The sequence below is a fragment of the Rhinichthys klamathensis genome, unplaced genomic scaffold, assembly GCF_029890125.1.
Source record: "Rhinichthys klamathensis goyatoka isolate OS25496 unplaced genomic scaffold, OSU_Roscu_1.1 h1tg000249l_1, whole genome shotgun sequence".
NCBI lineage: Eukaryota > Metazoa > Chordata > Actinopteri > Cypriniformes > Leuciscidae > Rhinichthys > Rhinichthys klamathensis.
The window spans coordinates 892639-907355 of NW_026606771.1; the positions used below are offsets into that span (position 1 = coordinate 892639).

The window sequence follows — 14717 nt, forward strand, 5'->3', positions numbered from 1 at the left end:
GGTTATGCAAATTCTATTTATATTTAAATCTAAATAGAAATGGAACCTCAAATGAATGAACAACTTAAACAATAACATAAGATGGAATGTCAAATTGAGGGACAATTCAAAGATTAAAACAAGAATAACATTGCAGAGATAACCACTAAATTTTTTTATGACATTACACGCATAAGCTCTATATTAATGCAATAGAACCACTGAAGGTGTTGCTACTATTGGTTTAATATATATGTTTGTTTTAGATCACTAAAAAGCTCACAGGACCGGCAAAAGGCACTGCACAGTGGCTGACATCCGTTGGTAACGAGATGGGTCAAGTGCTCATCAGTGTCTTGACTGCTGGTGAGGGACCAGGTTTGGATCTTATGGCAGCTGGCTTGGTAGACAAGTATGTTACCTGTAATACATTTTCACTTACATGTAATTTAACTTGTCCTTAGTTTAGAATTTACTATTTACAATTTGCATTTGTAATTTACTGTTGTTTGATGATGAAATTCTTTAATTATTTTTGATAATTATTTCTCGCAGGTATAAAGCTGCAGGTGTAGACCCTCCTGTTGCTCTCTATGTGGACTGTGGCTGCTGCAAGGATGTGGGTGAGACCAAGCTGAAGGCCAGATTTGCTGGATGGCCTAACTTGATTGTTCGCCTCGACATCTGGCACTATATGCGACGCCTGGCTGTGGGATGCACCACTGATGCACACCAGCTCTATCCCACTTTCATGGCTCGCATATCAGCATGTATTTTTGAGTGGGATGCGGCTGATGTCAACAAGTTGAGAGAGGCAAAAAGAGCACAGCTAAAAGAGCAAGGCCTGATGGCTCTGACGGAGAAGCAGCTAGATCGGCACATAAAAAAAGAAGAGTTAGAGCTGCACTGCAGGAGGAGGACTCGTGGAGAAGACCAAACCATCCGGCTGTTGGATCAGCTCATCAGTGAGCTCATCAGTGACAAGGGTAAGGATGCCCTTGGTGTTCCTCTTCTGGACCCCATCAGAATGCAGCACATCTGGCGTGTTCAGAAGAGACATGTTAAGTGCATTCAGGACCCACCTGGTGTGGCGCTGTACACACAGACTGGCACCATCACCAAGGGAGGAGTGCAACTGCAGACACTGCGCTGTGCCAGAGGTTCTACATCTTTGGAGTCATTCCACTGTCACTTAAACCGGTTCATTCCAGGTACGTGCAACTCAATAATGTTTATGTTTAACAGAAATACTTGACCTTATTCCTTTTTGCCGTTTTTTTGTATTTACTTTAGGAAACAGTGCAAACTCGCTCAACTTCCAGATCTACCTACTAGATGGGCTACATCGCTGGAACCACAACAGGGCAGCAGCTGCTCTGGAGGCAGAGACCTCGGGCCTGCGCACATACTCGGGCGAGCTGGTTCACAGCGTGAATAAAGATTATGAGAAGGTTTTTGGCAGGAAGCTGATTCCTTCTTTTACACCACCCGCAAAGTACACAGGTATTCATATTTAATATTGTATGTTTATGCTCATAGTTCTTTCTCTGTTTCTATGTAGTTTTTTTTTTTTTTTTTTTTTTTTTTTATATTGGTTTTGCATTTTCAGGTGAACTGATTGGAGTGCAGTACCTGTTGAGGCAGAACAATGAACCTCTACAGTGTATGGCGCCAGACTCCGAGGAGGCAAATACATTGCTGGAGCAGTTGGAAGAGCCAGTAGAGACTGATGAGGGCTTTGAAGAACTTGAACATATTGAGGTCACTCTTGCCGATTTACTTTTGGACACATCTGATATGATCTCAGTGCTACCTGCTTCTTGTGCTCCTGAGCTTTCTGGTCAGTCCGCTCCTCCTGTCCAGTCCACTCACCTGCTGGGGGTCCCATCTGCACCCGCTCCTCCTGTCCAGTCCACTCACCTGCTGGGGGTCCAACATGCATCTGCTCCTCCTGTCCAGTCCACTCACCTGCTGGGGGTCCAACATGCGTCTGCTCCTCCTGTCCAGTCCACTCACCTGCTGGGGGTCCAACATGTGTCTGCTCCTCCTGTCCAGTCCACTCACCTCCTGGGGGTCCAACATGCGTCTGCTCCTCCTGTCCAGTCCACTCACCTGCTGGGGGTCCAACATGCGTCTGCTCCTCCTGTCCAGTCCACTCACCTGCTGGGGGTCCAACATGCGTCTGCTCCTCCTGTCCAGTCCACTCACCTGCTGGGGGTCCAACATGCGTCTGCTCCTCCTGTCCAGTCCACTCACCTGCTGGGGGTCCAACATGCGTCTGCTCCTCCTGTCCAGTCCACTCACCTGCTGGGGGTCCCGTCTGCACCTGCTCCTCCTGTCCAGTCCACTCACCTGCTGGGGGTCCAACATGCGTCTGCTCCTCCTGTCCAGTCCGCTCACCTGCTGGGGGTCCAACATGTGTCTGCTCCTCCTGTCCAGTCCACTCACCTGATGGGGGTCCCGTCTGGGTTACCTGGACAATCTACATCTTCAGAGCAAGTTGTAAGAGAAATACCAGTATGCTTTATATTTATTGATGTTTGACCTTCTTGAAATACTTCAAATCTAATGTAATACTTCCTCCTAGGCCGTGGATGAACAGAGTTTGGCAGGAATGGATCGTGTTGATGAGCTTGCGGAATACTTGGTGGAGCTAAGAAATGAAAAAGGCCTCACTCTTACCAATCAGCAGGCCAGCACCATTGTGGGTCTTTGGCAGAACTTGGAGCAACACGATAAGGACCGGATTTCTTACGCTGCTCGACATCAGGAGAGACTGCTCACTGGTCGGTTTAGGTCTCCGAAAAAGAAGGCTGTATTTGCAGGAGTTGAAAGCACAAAAAGGTGTGTACTTGGTTCTACTGGTTCAGCTGCTCAGTGGCCAAACTGCAGCCGTCTTGTAGAAACAATATTTATCAGATTGTGCAACATTCATAATAGCCCCAAGAAAATTGGACACCAAACCCTTTCAAGATGGTCACTAATTCTAAATGATTATAAAAAGATTCGACAGCTCATTTTAATCAACGGCATTATTATGAAAGATACAACTCTGCAACTTGTTACTGTAAATCAGACCACGTTGATACAGTGGTTTAACAAAAGATTCAAGGCACAAGAAGTTGCAATTCTGATGCAAGGGTTGGTACTGCCTGATGAACGCCCTGTTGCCAGTGAACCACTACTCCCAGTAAACACTAGGCCCACTCAAGTCACACCACACATGCATGAACACACTTACAACATGCCACCTGACACGGCTGGGTTGGCAAAAACCAAGCTAGTTGTCAAAGATAGAGCTGAGCTGAGAACCATACAGCCAAAACAACATACAGCTCAGCCAGGAGTTTTTTACATGCCACTAATAGTGCCACCAACCACTACAGCAAGTAGCATTCTGCTTCTGCCGCCACCCCAGTCCACTGCACCCAGTAGAGTTTGCACACCACATTCTGAGAGCACAACTGGCCCTTGTCAAATGCAAGACACTCCACAAAAAGAAAAGCGTAAATACACTAGAACAGTCACATCCAACAGATGCACTAAATGTGGAGAGCCACGCACCACAGACACTGGCCATAGCCAGTTCAAAGGCAGAATTTACTGCCCAAACAGGGAGACCCTAACCAAAGAGCAGTGGCTTAGAATGATGAGAAAATAGTACATCATTGTATTTTATGTTGTGAAGATTTTGTTTTTATTATAGTAAAATATTTAGTTGTTTTGCAAAACTAATACCGAAATAATTGCACTATTTTTTATTGGATTTTTTTTTTTTTTTTTTTTTTTTTTTTTATTCAATTTGATTGTGATTCATTGTGCTGCCCACAACATATACACAAACTGTTGTATTTGTTCTAGGTTAATGGGTTGTATATAGTTCAGTTCTGTTTGTTTGTTTTCTTTTTACTTGTAAATAGTGATTTATTTTAAATACTATACCAAACGTGATTTGTTTGTACATATTTTGTTGAATGTTGTATATTTCTATGTATATTATAAAGTGTACATTATATGTTTTATATTTCGACGTGAAAAGAATAAAAAATATTTTTTAAATATTTTATTGATCTGTTTTATGTTTATTGTTTTGTTAATGGCTGATAGTGACAGTGATGTGATATAGCAGGCTTAGGTGGAGTGTCCGAAGTCAAATTACATAAAAGAAGAGATACATGCAGAATGCCCATACTGTTTATTTATTTTTTAAATCAAGGTTACAGTAATAGGTGGTAGTTTACTATTAATCATTATTAGATACTCCTGCAATATATCAGTACACTAAATGTTCTTCCATTCTACCATTTGATAATACTGGGTCATCAATGCAGAGTGTTTATAAAGTTAGATCATTGGGAAGTCCCTACAAATGTGGTTCAGTACCTCCTTTTGATCAAAAGAAGAAAAAATTTAAATGCAATGTGTTAATAATTAAATAAATGGTTAATTGCCTGCAAGCTGAACTGCATCCCTTATATTGCACTAAATAAATCTTGAAATGAATAAAAAAGACATTAGACCCAGCAAGAAAACTCATGTTCTTGCTGGCGATCGAACCCGGATCTCTGTGATTTTTCTCCTCCCCTCGCGCCCCTCCCCCTCAATTCTTCCCCATCTTATACAGACTATTGTTCCCCAGCTTTGGCAGAGCTGGTAGAGCGGAGGACTGTAGGTGGCAAATTGGCAATCCTTAGGTCGCTGGTTCGACTCTGGCTCGAAGGAGGTCTTTTTCACAAGCAAACATTTCATTGGCCATGCTTCTCGACAAGGCCGTCAGCGCTTGAGTTGGTAGTCCAGCATTTTGCAAATGAGAGCTCCCTCCGATGAGCCTGATGAAATTGAATTCAGTAAACAATCCCTTCGGATCATTCCCATATTCTTAAAGGGGGGCGGTCACACACCAAAAGCCAAAGGGCCTGCTCGAGGCTTGAAGAAGTTCCCATATGGTCTAGCGGTCAGGATTCCTGGTTTTCACCCAGGCGGCCCGGGTTCGACTCCCGGTATGGGAAGTTCGTGTTGTCTTTGCTTCACTTTTGGAAACAGCCAGGACTTCTCTCTGTGCCACTAGCACTTTTGGCCGGCAGGCGGAGCTTACGAAACCTGATAGGTTTAGTTTCTGTCCCCAACCGGTGTGCCTTCGATAGCTCAGCTGGTAGAGCGGAGGACTGTAGGTGGCAAATTGGCAATCCTTAGGTCGCTGGCTCGAAGGAGGTCTTTTTCACAAGCAAACATTTCATTGGCCATGCTTCTCGACGAGGCCATCAGCGCTTGAGTTGGTAGTCCAGCATTTTGCAATCGCGACCGCCGCTGGAGGGCAAAAGCTCATTCCCTGACCGGGAATCGAACCCAAGCCGCGGCGGTGAGAGTGCCGAATCCTAACCACTAGACCACCAGGGAAGGTCTGCTGACTCTTTCCCGTCAAGCCTGGCTGTGTGCCTCTACCAGAGTTTGCAGCAACTGCTCAAGCAAGACCACTAAGGCTTGAATTTTCCTTCAGGAGAGGAGACTTCTCTGACCCTGGATCACAGTTATTCCACTGAGAAACTGTCACAGGCTCTGTAGGAATATCCTAACAGCACCACAACTTGCCATGAAAACAAAGCAACCAAGATCCCCAACATGTGACGCCTCCAACTTGAAGCTTTTTATAGCAGGCTCCTCATCAGACCCCTTCCTGACGTTGGCTCCAGGCCTGTTGATGGCATGAGATAAAGTAGATGTCTTGACAGGCCTCTGCCCAGTCGGACAACAACAAGTCGCGTGCATAGTTTTTGTTATTATTATTATTGGATTAGTTGAATAATATTTTAAATTGACAGTCCAACAATAGGCTGCTTTGTCAGTGGGATAACGGTTACCATACAATACCATGCGTCTTTTCAGATGCATTGCATGGGTACTGTAACAAGGACCTTGCTTTGCGACCAGTTTATGGTGTCTATTATGCCAGCACAGGAATGGGAGGAAACTGAACCCCCTGGGCGAGGCAAATGCACTCAAGGGTGCCTGACTGGTGGGCCAGTGGCGAAATGAATAACGCGTTTGACTACGAATCAGAAGATTCCAGGTTCGACTCCTGGCTGGCTCGCTCTGCCTCTTTTGCTTCGCTGTCAGCCCATAGCCATTTTATTATTTCCTTTTATTAGCCCATATTTTTTGTTATTATTATTATTGGATTAGTTGAATAATATTTTAAATTGACAGTCCAACAATAGGCTGCTTTGTCAGTGGGATAACGGTTACCATACAATACCATGCTCTTTTCAGATGCATTGCATGGGTACTGTCTTTTGTTATTATTATTATTGGATTAGTTGAATAATATTTTAAATTGACAGTCCAACAATAGGCTGCTTTGTCAGTGGGATAACGGTTACCATCGCGTGCATAGTTTTTGTTATTATTATTATTGGATTAGTTGAATAATATTTTAAATTGACAGTCCAACAATAGGCTGCTTTGTCAGTGGGATAACGGTTACCATACAATACCATGCGTCTTTTCAGATGCATTGCATGGGTACTGTAACAAGGACCTTGCTTTGCGACCAGTTTATGGTGTCTATTATGCCAGCACAGGAATGGGAGGAAACTGAACCCCCTGGGCGAGGCAAATGCACTCAAGGGCGCCAGACTGGTGGGCCAGTGGCGCAATGGATAACGCGTCTGACTACGAATCAGAAGATTCCAGGTTCGACTCCTGGCTGGCTCGCTCTGCCTCTTTTGCTTCGCTGTCAGCCCATAGCCATTTTATTATTTCCTTTTATTAGCCCATATTTTTTGTTATTATTATTATTGGATTAGTTGAATAATATTTTAAATTGACAGTCCAACAATAGGCTGCTTTGTCAGTGGGATAACGGTTACTATACAATACCATGCTCTTTTCAGATGCATTGCATGGGTACTGTGTTTTGTTATTATTATTATTGGATTAGTTGAATAATATTTTAAATTGACAGTACAACAATAGGCTGCTTTGTCAGTGGGATAACGGTTACCATCGCGTGCATAGTTTTTGTTATTATTATTATTGGATTAGTTGAATAATATTTTAAATTGACAGTCCAACAATAGGCTGCTTTGTCAGTGGGATAACGGTTACCATACAATACCATGCGTCTTTTCAGATGCATTGCATGGGTACTGTCACAAGGACCTTGCTTTGCGACCAGTTTATAGTGTCTATTATGCCAGCACAGGAATGGGAGGAAACTGAACCCCCTGGGCGAGGCAAATGAGAGCTCCCTCCGATGAGCCTGATGAAATTGAATTCAGTAAACAATCCCTTCGGATCATTCCCATATTCTTAAAGGGGGGCGGTCACACACTTGTAAAGTATTTGGGCAATTGGGGAATATGTATTCAATATTTAGTAATTACAAATTAATAACTATTGATACGGGTTTGACCCAGATAACAATACATGTTAAAAATCACCCGGCAAAGGGGGTTACGTTGCCAATCTGTTATGAACGACTGAATACAATGGATTTATAATCAATTATTCACACAGATCGGCAAGATAGATCAATTTTATTTATCAATAATCAAATCATAACGAATTATAATTCAATATTCACATACAAATTGTCTAGAATATATAGATTCTCAGGATACTCCTCAATGGAATTAATTAGTATCGAATATTCTGTTTGTCCAGCAAACTGGTCATGGATCTTCATCAATTTCCACAGAGAAATTACCTTTAAGAGACTCGCAGGAAAAGACGATCTTTACGGCCGTAAAAGATAGCTTTCCTGTTTTGTCACAATACTATTTAAAGTATTATACCATTTCAAAGCTTGTAGCTGATCGAAACATTTAAGTGATTTGAAGTATGAGCACAGGCAGAATCAATCAATGAATATATGTATTTAATAAAGGTGATTACATATACGGTTAATAAACGTTACAAGGAATAAATGTATTTACAAACACAATAAAACATCGAGGAAGGAGAATGCATATAGAAAGAGAGGGAGAGAGCTGGTGAGTTTGGCAAAATTCATCAGACACAGAACCGTTAAGAGAGACAACTTAGAGTCAAATCGTACCCTAATTAGGGCAGGCAATCTTAGCAATATTTAGATCTCGGTAAGAAACGAATACTTGCTGATCATGTTCTCTCGTGTGTGTGTGCGTGTGTTCCGAACCCGGTCAGAGGTCCTTTCCGGCGCGCCCGTGTGGCGGGATGTTCAAATCGTCCCTTGAAGGTGTTGCCAAAGAAATGATTCAAACTAAGTTCATTTCACTCGCCGGTGAGAATGAACAAAGGAGAATACAAAAAGGAAAATAAAACTGAACTAGACAAACAAAGGAAAGATGGGTCATCGCATGAACACGAGGTCCCGATGGACCAAGGAGTCACATGATGAAGGAAGGGAGAGTCCAGAGTACGAGCGAGCGAGAGAGTCAAGCGCGCGTCACATGTTGGAGGAAGAGCAGTCCAGGGTACCAGCCAGAGAGGGAAGACAGGGGTACCGGCCAGAGAGGGAAGACAGAGCACAGGAAGAGCGAGTCCAGTTCTCTTTAAAGGAACTGGAGTCCACACCTCTGAGGTGCGAACTGGCCAATGACATTCAACGAAACTCTTGGCGGAAAAATTCTCTTTGTCTTGTCAAAGCTAAATTATGGCCGCATTCACAGGTTTTACGATCAGTCAGAATTTGTTCAGAATCATTTCAAAGATGGTAAAACATAGTAAAATACATTTTATGGCTTGTTCAATTACATAAATGACCTTGTCAGCTCACAAGGATTCTGAACATAGGAAGAAAGACATTTAAGGAAAGTTATATTGCAAAGTTACATTAAAAGCATAATTAACTGCCCTTTTAGTTTGTTTTAAACTAACACACACTCATAGGTCCCTTCATAGGACCTGGGCAATCGACAAACATAACAACATATCAAATATACCTCAGTAAATGTCTTTAAATGAGGAGAGTAGTAAAAGTTCATATATGTGTGTGTGTTTGTATCTGCGTGCATTGAGCACCCAACAGGGGGGGGTTCTCTGGAATTCCTTTGAAGCTTGGACTACGTGAGTGGGAGAATGCAGGGTTAGTCTCTGGCGAGTGTTCCAGGGTCGTAAAAGTGTTAGGAGCAGACTTGTTGGCACCAAAGTCCAGTAATTTTCATTAATCCTAAAAACTTTGGGTTTTAGGAAGAATGTGCTTTATTTGCGTTCAGGACAGAGTCAATGATTTACCCCAGATACCTTACAGTCCCCCTTTTCGTCCGATGACGTCCCTTTGTGGACATCATCGGACGACACATCACAATGGGCGGATGGCAGGTGAATCATGACTCATGCAGCAGGTGGTTATTAGGGCTGAGGATTCAGCTCTATGAGGTTCGAAGCTGCCTCTTGCCTGGTCTCTGACTTGGCACCCCCTTTTTGCGGGTTTCGTCCGAAACCTTTCGTGAGCTTGGCTGAAGATGTTTGCATCTCGTTCAGTCTCCTGTATAGGATGAAGGCCAAGCCCAGTGTCAGGGTGTGTCTGACTACCATAGAGGTACACAGTGCAGTGTCGGCTGCGGTCCAGGCTTGGACAACAGGTGAGGTAGTCAGAATGGGTAGTCGAGACAAAGCTTGGAGGGCTGTATCGATAGGAGCAATGTCAATTAGCTGGGATGGCACCTTTCAGTACTCGACTCCACATGCTCTGGTTGAGCAAGGTGACACGGGTGACAGTGTCGTGCTGGGGTGAGGTGCTCTGTAGACGTTGCGTGGGTCGCGTCGAACACACACTTTCTGGGTGTGGGTCCTGTGCTTGGTGATCAGGATTCCCGGTTGTTCTCTCCGGACGATGCCTGCTGCCGGACCTGGTGAGATGTCCGATTGCGGCTGTCCTCTGGTTGGCTGGAGGCACCGGATGAAGAACCACAACAGCGTCCTGCAAAAGACAAAGGGGAGAGGGAGAGAGAAAGGGAGGACAGATCTCAGTGCTGCGGTTGGCAGCACATGGTGCATCGTGGGCATACACTGGCTTGACCCCCCTTTTGCACTGTGGCATCACAAGCTGTGGCGCAGTGATGTCACCAGGTGCAGAACACGTAAAGTTGTCCCGTGCACGCAGCATGTGCTTGGTGAACTGCAGTGGTCTGGGGCACTGGTTGTCTGTTTGTTCAGACGCCTTGCGTGGGTGGTTGGAGGGGTATGAGAGGTGGTTTCTCATAGTGGGCATTGAATTGTCATTGGTGAGCTGGAAGGTGCAGGGTAGCGAATTCAAACCTTCATGTGGTGCTGAGGCTGTGTCTTCATGGCTGGCTGCGGGAGTTCCCGTGACCTTGGTGACCTTGAAGTCTGGCTCTGCGGGAGTTCTCGTGACCTCTGTGACCTGACAGTCTGGCACAGGTGACCTGTCTGATGGGAGGGGGAGAGGTTCCTGAACTTGAGCCCAAACTTTCAGCTGTTTGAAGTCCAGTAAAGGCTCAAAGCGATCTAGCAGGTCTTTGCCAATTAGAAGTGGGTAAGTGTCCATTGGTGAGATGTACACCGGGTGGATTAACCACATAGGACCAATTGTCAGGTGAATGAGAGCCTGTTCGAGCCGAATGTCGCTCTGGCTGTATGACTGCACAGTCAGCTCACACGTTTGAGATGTGAGAGTTCGATCTTGTCTCTTAGCTTTGAATCTGAGTCTTTCAAAAAGTTCAGCTGAAATCAAAGTGAGGTCTGAGCCCGTGTCGACCAGGGCTTCAAGCCTCACCTCCTTTTCCAGCGTGACAGCAAGGAACAGTTTCCGGGCCACCCCCTTTTCGAATAAGGTCCCCAGAAGTTTTGGCATTGGGACTGTTGTGGTGATCAATGGGTGGTTAGGGCTGGTCTCGGGTGGTTCGCTGCGGAGGCAGTTAACCAAAACAGCCTTTCCTGGTCCTTTGTGGTGTTGGACCCAGTTGTGGGAAACTGTGCTGTCATGCTCAGGAAGTGCAGCTGTCAGCTGAGGTGGCTGGATGATGCTGTCACTTTGTGATGTGACAGCTGGCTCTGTGGCCTGTGGCCGACAAGCAGTGTTCAGGGTGCTTGGTATTACGCTTAGACACAAGACGTCGGGCTCATCCTTCCTGTGTCCCTTGTGAAGTTTCCTGTGAAGAAGCTCTTTCAGCACCTTCAGGATCTCCGCCGTCTCTGACGGGGCCATACGATTTCTATCTGATGTGGGCTCAGACCTGGGCTCGTCGGTGGCATGTCGAGAGGGGCTCCATGGCCTGTTTTCTGGGCTTGGGGTTCTTGGTGATTGGGGTCGGCTATTTCTAGGTCGCCGGCTGGTTTCCCAGAATCTTTCAGAGCGCTCGCTCTGGTGTCTAGGACGCGCACCATCACAGTTGTGCTGCCCTCTGTTGGCCTGGAACGGTTCTGACTCTCTGTGAAAAGGGCTGTGGTGTCGTGGGGCGCCCTCTAGAGGCAGCTCTGAGTAGTGTTCAGAGACAGAGTAGATTGTGTGGTCTTTCAAAGTCTTTTCGGACACAATATTTTGCTTAATGTGAGCTTTGTGGGCCAAGTCTCGTAGCTGTTGGGTAGACATGCTACGGGGACAGGCCAGGATGCCTAAGTGATGACTCACTGTGGGATGCAGATTTCGAAGGAACAAAGTTCTGAAATTGACATCCTCTTCCATATAGGGCTGGTTCCGTGCTCCGAAGTAGGCTTGTCGGAGTCGGCTGTAGTAGGTCTGTGGGGTTTCAAGTCGGGCCTGCTGTAGGTCCAAGGCGGTGAACAACAGTAGATATACCCGGCAGCTTCTGTCAAGATGATTTATGACCCTATGATTGACAGGAGGGCGGGGCTAACCTTTAACCTTCCGGAGTGTGTTCAGGAGGTCCCTTTGATCTAGGATGACCCTTTGACCTATCGATCGATCAAGTTGACAGTTGTCTTTGATCTGGGGTATGCCGGTTGTCTTTGATGTGGGTGTATAATCATTTATTTTGACAGTTGTCTTTGCCCTATTGACCCTTCTATTATACGTCAAGTTGCCAGTTGTCTTTGATCCGGGGTATGACAGTTGTCTTTGATCCTGAGAAATTATAGAATAAAACATTGAAGGGGTGTGCAATAAATAAAATCATCTTACTTTATCAGACGTTCCCCAAAGATGTTCCTCCGAGTGACTCTCTCTCTCTCTCACCGGCCTTTTTTCATGACAGCCATGGTCACCGCACTAAGCATCTGCATCTGTGTGTGTGTGTGTTACATGATACCCTCCGCATTCCTGAAGCAGGGGCTATACATTTGCGGGGGTGTGAAAGTGAGAAAATATCGTGCACTAACTAAAGTTGAACAACATTGTTCATTTAAAAGTATATAAATAAAATGCTTTTATCGTTCATTGTAAAATAAATAACTAAAATGTGCTGATCCAATTATTTTAGATAAAAATCATCCGACATGTTTTATAGATTAGAAGAAAACATACAGGTTGCTAACGGTTCACAAAATAAAATCATCTTACTTTTTTCACCAAGTTGAAGAAGTAGTTCCTAAGATGTCCATACAATATGAATGGTTTAACAAAGATGTAAAAGATGAGTTTAAACATGAAAAGATCCCAGATTGTTTTCTCTCTCACAGCGAGTCTGTGGCTGACCAGCACCTTTTAGTCTTCTATGTATGTGCGTGTGTGTGTGTGTGTGTGTGTGTGTGTGAGTGAGTGAGTGAGAGTCCATCCCATTCCTGCACTCTTGCTGGGACAGTGAGAAAATATCTCACACTGGCTAGAGTTGAAACCATTCAGTTCTTTCAATTGATATAAATGAAATTACAAATATTTCACACCAAACCAATTATTTTAGATAAACAAATAAATAAAATGCTTTTCTCATTCATTGTAAAATAAATAACTAAATGTACTGATCCAATTATTTTAGATAAAAATCATCCGGCATGTTTTATAGATTAGAAGAAAACATACAGGTTGCTAACGGTTCACAAAATAAAACCATCTTACTTTTTCACCGAGTTGAAGAAGCAGTTCCTAAGATGCATTGCCCTTCAATTACATCATAGCTATCATAATGCAAGTACATAAAGCTTGTAATTGGAACTGTTATTAGAAAACACAACGTCCATACAATATGAATGGTTTACAAAAGATGTAAAAGATGAGTTTAAAGTTGTCCCCCAGTGATTCTCTCTCCCCCACGCTTGACCGGAGTGGTGTGTGTGTGTGTCTATGTGTGTATGTGTAAGAAATGGGTGATCTCATCGGCAATAAATTACTTTAGACCTCTCTGAATCCTGAAAACCTCTAAGTCAGAGGGGCCCGGGCGCGCGCTTATCTGTGTGTGTGTGTGTGTGTGTGTTACATGATACCCCTCCAAGTGAGCACAATATGTATCATATATTTCACACTAAAGTTGAAAAACATCATGCTCTATATAAATGAAAATGGTTAAAATTTACATCTAGTAATTTACAAATATATTATTTCACACTAACTTAAGTTGAACAACATTCTTCATTTAAAAGTATATTAATAAAATGCTTTTATCGTTCATTTTTTAAATAAATAACTAAATTTACTGATCTTACATGTTCAGAGAGCTGTAGAAAACATACAGGTTGCTAACGGGGTGACAAAAAATAAAACCATCTTACTTTTTCAGCCGGTTGACAAAGTAGTTCCTAATGTATACATTTAAAGTTGAAAAGATCCCACAAGTAATTCTCTCTCCCCCTCGCTTGACAGGCATGCATTGTCTGTGTGTGTGTGTGTGTGTGTGTGTGTGTGTGTGTGTGTGTGTGTGTGTGTGTGTGTGTGTGTGTGTGTGTGTGTGTGTGTGTGTGTGTCTTTTCAGCGGTCAGAACGAGACATTGCATGTGTTCGATTAGTGTTAATCTTATTTCATAGTATAATCATTAAAAGTTTAAATTATATCTTTTAAAAATACAAGATATTTTAAATTAAATTAATTCATAAAACAAATATGCTACATCGTGGAAAAACTTGACTATATTTTTTATTTATCAGGGTACATGTAAAGAACTTTGAAATTTGGGGCTCTCACAAGTCATCTCACACATTGTGTGAAATGTTCAATAATTCCTCAAGTAGTATCTGTGCGAAAATCACCACATAGGCCTATCTTTAGTGCGACAGCACCAATGAAGACATTTAGAATCTGTGATGCCTCAGGCCAGCCCCCATTAGCTTCAGGATAGAGGGTGACAGAGCAGATGAGTCTCTGTGCATCGTGTAATGTTAGTCTGCTAACACCTTTCCAGAGCCAAAATTTTGTTCGTACTAAGATTATTTCAAATCATAATCGTAAAAGTTTAAATATTTTAAAATGAAAAGATGGTTTAAATGAAATCTTTATAGTTTTAATACATTCGTATCTTCTATTTATCTTTTAGAAGATTACTGTAAGGATTTTGTTTAACGGTGACCTAAAGTATAATTTTTATTAATATAGCCATAATAATTTTTGTACTGTAACAGCATATTCTACCGTGTACACCTGAAAGCTGCATTTTTACATTTTCAAAATAAATAAAAATAAATAATTTAATATAATTTCTAAGGTGTTTTGCGGCTCCATAAAATCTCTATTTTAAAATTAAATTATTATAAATAAAGTATATAACTCAATGAATAATAACACATATGCTACTAAAATGTATTCATACAAATTAAACATAGTTTTATCTTAATTAATATATTTATAATATAAATATAAATATATATATAAATTACATCTATAATTATAAAAAAAAACTCCTTACATTTT

General features: G+C 42.9%; 2 non-coding genes across 2 annotated transcripts; both read left to right on the forward strand.

The window, feature by feature from the left end:
* Positions 1 to 4916: 4916 nt before the first annotated feature.
* trnae-uuc (transfer RNA glutamic acid (anticodon UUC)) lies at positions 4917 to 4988 on the forward strand. The gene has a single exon. It is a non-coding gene; the product is annotated as a tRNA-Glu (tRNA).
* A 1629-nt stretch (positions 4989 to 6617) lies between these two features.
* trnar-acg (transfer RNA arginine (anticodon ACG)) lies at positions 6618 to 6690 on the forward strand. The gene has a single exon. It is a non-coding gene; the product is annotated as a tRNA-Arg (tRNA).
* Positions 6691 to 14717: the final 8027 nt, after the last annotated feature.